At 35.8% G+C, this 8,653-nt stretch overlaps 1 protein-coding gene across 1 annotated transcript in view; it reads left to right on the forward strand.

Moving 5' to 3' along the window:
* Positions 1-112: 112 nt before the first annotated feature.
* The window catches only part of LOC106868373 (spectrin beta chain, non-erythrocytic 1), a 183,489-nt gene continuing 174,948 nt past the window's right edge, over positions 113-8,653 (forward strand). The window contains exon 1 of the mRNA XM_052970308.1: positions 113-515. The gene's annotated coding sequence lies outside the window, so the exon portion shown is untranslated. The remainder of the gene's footprint in view (positions 516-8,653) is intronic.

The following is an 8,653-nucleotide window of genomic DNA, read 5'->3' on the forward strand; positions in this document are numbered from 1 at the left end:
ATATATATAACTAAATCTGTAATAATATAAATTCATACATATAAATATGTATGTGCGTGTGTGTACATATACACGTACAATATGATTTTTTTACAGGTGCGAGTGAACACACTCACAGACACACACAAATAAGTTGATAGACGCATACATCGACCCTGCTCCATAACTGGAGCCAGTCACCGATACACACGCATTCACTCAGGTAGGTAGACAGATTTAGCACCTAACAATCTCTCAATGGTCCGACTTGAAAGGAGACAGTAGCAGCAGCCAGACAACTGCTGTGTCACTCATACACACACATAGATATATAGACACAGTCAAACACACACACACACACACACACACATATATATATATATATATATATATATATATATATATATATATATATATATACACACACACATAAACACACTCATCTATACAAAAACAGTCACACACGTTTATAGAGAACCATTCACCGCCATTTCCACATTGTCACACAATTCAGGTGATGTACCACATAGGCTGCCGTAAGTTTCTTTTATTTTTCATTAATTAATATTATAATTACTGTTATTTATCTTTCTCTTGTTTATACGGGATTAATGTATTTCTGTCTCCGTTACACTCTTTCGTCCAAGTTGGGATGAAAATCTAGAAAAACTACAAATTAAACTTCAAACCAGAATGGAGCAGCCTGGCTTCCCCAGCAAATCCATTCACCTTCCTCTTTTCATCAACATTAATCGGTCACCTTGTTGAATTTTCCTCAACAATCATTTCCCAGTTTATTTGTATTATAATAATATAGAGATCGATGTTTAATAATAATAATCCTTTCTAATAAAGGCACCAGATCTGAAATTTAGAGGGAAGAGATAGTCTTATTAGGTCGACCTCGGTACTCAACTGGTCCTCCGTACTCAACTGGTCCTCAGTACTCAACTGGTCCTTATTTTATCGACCCTGAAAGGATGAAAGGCGAAGACGACTTTAATAATCTATATTGATAACCAACCCATTTCTGTAAACTCTGCCGATCTGTCATTTAATTTTCATATTAACCAAGTACAAACTTAAACTTTATCACAAATGTTAGTAACATCGATACAACTTTTTGTTACAATATGTAATGATTGTCTGACACCCCAGACAAGGTATTTCAGAAAGGTTGTCCCTTTTAGTGTAAGGTTGTGTGACAGGGACCAGCGACTTGGCGAAACTTGAACTCAGAGCAGCGAGGCACCGAACTAGATATTCTTTTATTTCTAGCGATCCACGGCTGTTTTATTAACATTAAGTCCTCTTAATTTCGTTTCATGTACGTCTTCCGTTTCATGTACCTGTAATGAAAGGAGAACAAATGCTAAGCCATTACACAGTAAGCCACAGACTTTATTTAGTAAATTCCAACAATATATTCCATCTATTAAACACTATAGAAGGAACGTCGAAAGTAAATATTGCCTCTGTCTTTTCAACTTGTAAGAATTTACCTGGCCCCAGAGAGAAGGGGAAATCACTGAATTAATATTCATTGCTTCAATTGTTGATGTATTTAGGAGGGAGAGAGAGAGAGAGAGAGCTGGATATCCCAAACTTGCATCCTTCATCTATGAAATTCATTACTGTGTTATCATCAGGTTATTGTCATTTATGAAGTTCATCTATAATCAAAGACGTTCCAATTATGACCAGCCTGTCGATTCGGGTGGGTGGGGGGAGATGAAGTAGGGCATAGTAACAGGACATCATGATATAATGTAAAAGAAAAACAATAGAATCAGAAGAAAATAGTGTGTCGGGAATAGTAAATTCACACAAAGTTCATCAAGAGGAATGGAATATTTTGCAGAAGAAAAGTTTAACATTTATTTTTTTTAGCCAGAACTTTTCAGAGATGAACAGTTTATTCAATATATCTTCTCTTTTTCAAGGTAGCAGGGTTTGGTTGTTGTTTTTCTTGCAGGTTGAGCGCCCCCAATGGATTTGGTTACACAAGGATATAGTAATAATTTGCTCAGTACTTCATTATGAACGACTGGTTATTTTATCTTTCATACTTCTGGGATGGTGAGGGAGATTTGACGGCTATTTCTAGCAGGTCAAACAATCGTGTTGACTCTATAATATTATTATTATTATTATTATTATTATGATGATGATTGTCTGTTGTCATCTTTACCTTTTCAACTTCATGAAGGTGATGAAATAAAGTACCAGTTAAGTACTGGGGTCAATGTAACCGATTGATCCCTTCTAATAATTATGAGACCTTATGTCGATGTAAGAAATCGTCATTATTATTTTGCTAGGATGGTAGAAAGGGTAGATTAGCTAATTATCACTCTACAACAGGGGTTCAAGAAGTTCTGTTGGGGGTTGACTTTACATTTTATTCAGTGTCTTTAAAATATTTGCCACTCAACTCGGTTCAACTCTCCTCTACAAATGGTTGGCCTTCTCATTTAATCAGGTTTTTGTTTTAGATAATTTATAAAATGTTTGCTTTTTTCAACTTTATTTGTAGAAATGATTTTGCTTTTTTTGTTTACTTGTATCTTTCCTGAAGTAGATACTTTAGAATCTTATCTCTGAACAGGTAGATTACTTCAAACCTCCACCGTTCTACCTTTGATAATAAACTCCACTTGATTGTTCCACTAATTGATGCTTGTTGATGATACAGTTGCACTTGTAATTATGAGCTTTTATCACGTTGTATTAATAACAATTTTACTTTCATGAGTATACACTTATTTTGTTATAGAGGTTGACTTTTTTAAATGTGAGCCCGCTTTGTACAATACTTTTCAATTCTATTTAAATATTGTTTTATGGGTACACCTATATGTATACGTACGCATATATTGGTATATTTACACGCACACGTACGTTTATTTCCACATGTAAAAGTAAACCGACCCAGTAATATCTCGTATTGTTCAAGTGAAGAACCCTCCTCAGGTGTTTCTCAGACGTACACTTACCGTTACTAAGTAGTAGAGGTAAAAATTGAAATAGAGCCTCTAATAATGTATTGTTTATTTGTGTATCTAGCAGTCTCTCTTCTAGTAAACTAATCAAATATTCCATGCGAAGCGCCAGTTCTTAAAATGGATTGCTGATTGATCGGTTTCAATTTTGTTTACTTTCTAATTATAAGCCAGGCAACACTCACCCACAATTGTAAGATCGTTATAACTAGCAGCTACTCTGCTTAGCTGAATAACTAGGACTGCTTTATCTCGGTTTAAATTAGCTTGCATGTCCAGAAAGATTTAATAAATGACTTTAATACAGGACAGATCATTAAACCACTTTTGCGCTAAGTTTTGGAATGTTACTATTATGAAAACATCCGAAGCTCTGTGGAAATAATAATAAAAAGAGAAATTGTTATTTATTACCTATATAAACATATTCGGTTTCGAAATTAATGACAAATTTTACCACACACTCACACACACTAAAGAAAAAAGTGCTTATTTGATGTTCATGCCTTTCCACTAAGACAGTGTGTGAAACAGCCAACTAGTTTGCAGAGTTGGCTGAAGGACAATTTACATTAATGTGGTGCTATATACCAAAATTGTGTTTTTCTTAAGCCAGCCAAATACCTGTCTTTGTCAGACACAGCTTGTCAAGACAATTGGTTGAAATCTGACAACTATTTAGAGATGAAAACAACTCTTATGGGATTTGTAAAGCAACTAATTGCAGCATTCCTCTATTTAAGTCAGCTCTATTGATCATAACTGTAGAATCTGATAGAAATACATTTGATATAGTTCAATTATTTCCCATATACAAGTAATCATCAATAAAATTAAAAATGACTTGTGATCTCATAGAACAGTTGGTATATCTATGGAGTGTATGTGTTGAAATAGTAACTGGGCAGCATCCCCCTGAGCTAAGTCTGAGACACTAGGTCAATGTTAGTTTGGGACACTCGACTCCTCTTGAATATGATTTCCAGTTGGGCATAATCTAGAACTGGGCTGGTTCTGCCATGCTGATTTGCCTTTGTCGTGCTACCTATTGTGTAGTATATACACATATACACCACATCAAATGTATTTCAATCTGATTCTTGTTTTGCTGGCTCAAAAAAGAAAAGAAAAAAAAGGGGGGGGGGCACTTTTGGTTGACAGCACCAAACTGATGTAAGATGTCCTGTCAGCTCTGCAAATTAGCTGTTTCACTTTCTTTTTAACCACTGTCTTTCTGGAAAGGCATGAACACCTAAGTTTTTTTTTTCTTTTTTTCCACACTTATAGCAAGAAGTATTTAAAAATATTTAATTGCATGGCTGAGTGGTAAGAAACTTGCTTCCCAACCACATGGTTCCAGGTTCAGTCTCATTGCATGGCACCTTGGGCAAGTGTCTTCTCTCACCATCCAAAGCCTTGTGAGTGGATTTAGTAAATGTGTGTGTCTGTCTCCCCCCACCCCCGCCATCACTTGACAACCGATGCTGGTGTGTTAATGTCCCTGTGATTTAGTGGTTTGGCAAAAGAACTAATAGAATAAGTATTAAGCTTACTAACAATAAGTCCTTAAGGTGGTGCTCCAGCATGGTCGCTGTCAAATGACTGAAACCAGTAAAACATTAAAAGAATATGAAACTTCTTCACCTGAGTCTTTGTCATCTTATTAAATGATTACTGGGAGAAAAAGAAGAAATACCAAACAACAAATCTGTCATACCTGAATGATTTTGTGGCCTCCCTGCTATGTGCTGCAGTCACGACCCTGCCTGTGAACTAGGAGGGAAGGAAGCATTAGTTTGCTTTTGGTGTGGACAGAAAGCAGGTGATATTGTTTTGTTCAGTATTGACAATTGTAGGATAATTCCTTTCAAGAATTACACACACACGCTGACAAATATTTCATTTTTATTTTGTTTATTGCTTGACAACTGCTGAGAATTTAGGGTGTTGTCAAGAAAAATATATTAAAGATAAGCTACAAAATTTAAAGCTGATTGTGGCTTGAACTCAACAAAATGGGAGACAAAAGCACGGTTGCTTTCTGCTTAAACCACCTGTTTAGGAAAAAAAATTAAATGTTGGAACATGTGTGTTTATACATGTGTAAGTACGTGTGTGTGTGTGTATATATATATACGCATGTGTGTGTGTATATATATATACGCATGTGTGTGTGTATATATATATATGTGTGTATGTGTATGTGTGTGCATATATACATGTGTGTGTGTGTACATGTTTGTATGTGTATACATGTTTGTGTATATATACATGTGTACGCGTGTGTGTGTATATACAGGTGTGGGTGTATGTATGCGGTGGAGTGTATATGTATACGGGTGTGTGCGCATGTGTGTACATGTTTGTGTATGTATATGCACGTGCATGCATGTATGTGCGTGTGTGCATGTCTGTGTGTGAACGTGTATATGTGTGTGTTTGTGGGATTTTTGTTTTAGTTTTACTGTGTGACTTTCAACTAGTGTTTTTACTGTTTAGTTTGTTTTTCCAAATTTTTGCAACCCACAATCATTGGCCAGAAAACAACACATTCACACTCTCTCTTTTTTTCTCCCTATTTCATTCTTTCACTTTCTCACTCTCCCTCTCTATCTAACATTTTACTTTTTTCTCTCTTTCCTCTCACTTTTCCTATCCTTTCTTCTCTCTTTACTCTTCTTTTACTCACACACACATTCTCTTTCTCTCTTTCAAATATTGTTTTACTATCTTTCCATGAAGAGAGTGAGGTATGGGTTCTAGAGCAGGAGGGTATGTGTGTATGTGAGAGAGAGAGAGAGAGAGAGAGACAAAGAAAGAGATGATTGCTGTGAAAAGTGGTATGAGACATGATACATACTTGATGGCAGTAACAGCAGTGTAGTGTGAGTTAACTAGTTGATTTTTTTTTTTTTTTTTTGAAAAAGGACATAAACACGAATTATTTTTAGTTTTGAGATTATATAGCCATTCTGTCTAGTTTGTATGTTCATGAAACATGCAACAATACCAAGTGCATAAAATTTTACAGCCTGTGCTAAGATGCTTCATTAAAAATGGAGTATGAAAAGTGTAGAGAGGGTTATCTTTGAAGAATTGATTTGTAACAGGTGAAAGCAATGGAGCATTAAGTTTAATGAACTGCTCGTGAACTGTTGTGGTAATTTCTAAGTATAAATGTTAAACCTTTGCAAAGGCTTTGTGTGTGAGAGAAAGAGAGAGTTTAACTGTAGCTATGTAATGAAGAAAAAAAATCACCAGGTGTCTTAAAATACACTTGGTTAGTTTGAAATCTACTTCAATGGACAATGAATAGCTGCTGAGACAGCAAGGGAACATCTATCTGTTTGGTAAACCTACTGGAAATAAAGTTTCTAGTGACTGAAAAAGATGACATGTAAGATAATGCAGTAGCTTGTGTGTGTGTGTGTGTCATTAACAGGGCTTTATAGAACCATTTCATTCCAAAATGACTACCAAAAATATTCCATTTCTTTATTCTTGATTTTCTTATCTCTCCTTTCCCCACTTTTTTTATGTGTATTTATATATGTAGGAATACATATGTTTGTTTCTTTGTGTGTGGGTGTGTGTGTGTGTATGGTCCCATGTTTTTGTTTGTGTGTATGTGTGAGTGTATGTCTATATGTGTAAATGTATGGGTGTTTGTATGCATATTTGTAATTAAAAACTCCTTATTTAAACTGATAATTAACTCTAAAATATCAGTTTGAAAGCCACTTTTTAAGTGAGAAGATCCTATCAGTGACCTTTTGTAAACTTATAAACATCAAATTATTAAAGTGAAAAAATTATCAGTAAAGCGTTTTCTATTCATTTTTTTAAGTGTGTAATTTTTCAGCCAAAATAGAGATGAACTCCATTCTTCCATGTGATCTGCTTGAAAAATTAAGATATTAAGATTTTTTTCTTGACGTGAAACCAATGGTAGCCCTAATAACAGATAAAGAAATTTTATCCACCAATGTGGTGTTGAGCATTCATTCTCATTGTTTGATGTGTGTGTGTGTGTGTATTCCTTTTATTCCTCTAATGGTTTCAGCCAGAGGCTGGGGCCATGCTGCAGCACCACCTTTTAGTATTTTGGGGTTTCCTTTCAGTACTGTTTTTGAAGAAGTGAGTTGAATGAAACTGCTCTTCTTTGTGACGCCTGCTGCAAGGTGGGCACATCTAGGATTTCAGGTAGAAATTTGTCCAGTTACTTTTTGAACATTTCCAAAGCTACACTTTGTGGATCTCCTAAGTTCCGTGGCAGGATGTTAAATTGTTGTGATCCCTTGAAACCTAAGCTGTTGCAGTACTGGGTTCTTATTTGTGATGAAGCAGATGGTGTCTTTGGTAGTGTGCAGTGCTGTCCAGCTTGGTGGTTGGTATAGCTTTTAATTCCAAAGTTGGGAGTTAGACCTTCCAGTATCTTCCATATATATATATATATATATATATATATATATATATATCACTGCATACCTTTCTCACCTTCTCTTGAGGAGTAGAGCTTCAGTTCTTGTAGCCTATCCCAATAGCTCATCTGTTTCACTGAGTCAGTCTTCTTTTATGTAGTGGTGCTGGATTGCTGCAAGTGCTGGCACCAATTTGACACTCTGTGGAAATCACAGTTGGGAGCATTAATCCAGATGACTGAGGACAAATGTCCTCCATAGGAGTAGCAAAGTATCCTTATTTCTGGTCCTGAATGATCTAAAGATCCATACAGCTACTCACCTGGACAAGTGTTATCATCCTGGCAATATGCACATGGAATGTTGCATCAGTGCTCCTGTAGATTCCCAGATCACACACTGATTCTAACTCTGGCATTGCATCGACCTCTGGTCCTATGTGTTTTGATTGTAATTTGTTTGTGGGCTGATAGCAAAGCACTTGAAACCTATTGGCATTGAACAGCACATTATTTCCATCAGCCCATTTTGTATATTGCAGTTTTACTGTCATCAGGGTCCATGACTGCTTGAGATACTTTATACCATCAGCATAGCTGGTGAGAGTGGCTGACACTGTACGACTGGCGGCATGTCTGAGAAAGTCACTACAAATGGTAGTGGTCTCTGTACAGTTCACTGAGGAACTCCACTGTGGATTGATGTCTCCCCAGAGAGTGCACCATTGGCTGCAACTGCTTGACTTCTTATTTCTTTACTGCCCACAAGGGGCTACACAAACTGGTACTTATTTAATCGACCCCGAAAGGATGAAAGACAAAGTCGACCTTGGTGGAATTTGAACTCGGAACATATCGGCAGACAAAATGCCGCTAAGCATTTTGCCCGGCGTGCTAACATCTCTGCCAGCTCGTTGCCTTACTTGACTGATGGATATATAGTACTATATATTTTGGATAATATACCCACTCCATCGACAGATATGCTTGACTTCTGTCCTTTAAAAAGTCATGAGCCACTCTTCCAATGTTCCAGTGATACCAAGGTTGCATAGTTTGTGACTTATCATGATCAACCTTGGCAAAGTTAAGATATATCACACCTATATATATATATATATATATACACTATATATATATATATATATATATACACTATATATATATATATATATATACACACTATATATATATATATATATATATATACACTATATATATATATATATATATACTATATATATATATACAC

Source organism: Octopus bimaculoides, chromosome 9 (genome assembly GCF_001194135.2).
Source record: "Octopus bimaculoides isolate UCB-OBI-ISO-001 chromosome 9, ASM119413v2, whole genome shotgun sequence".
Classification (NCBI taxonomy): domain Eukaryota; kingdom Metazoa; phylum Mollusca; class Cephalopoda; order Octopoda; family Octopodidae; genus Octopus; species Octopus bimaculoides.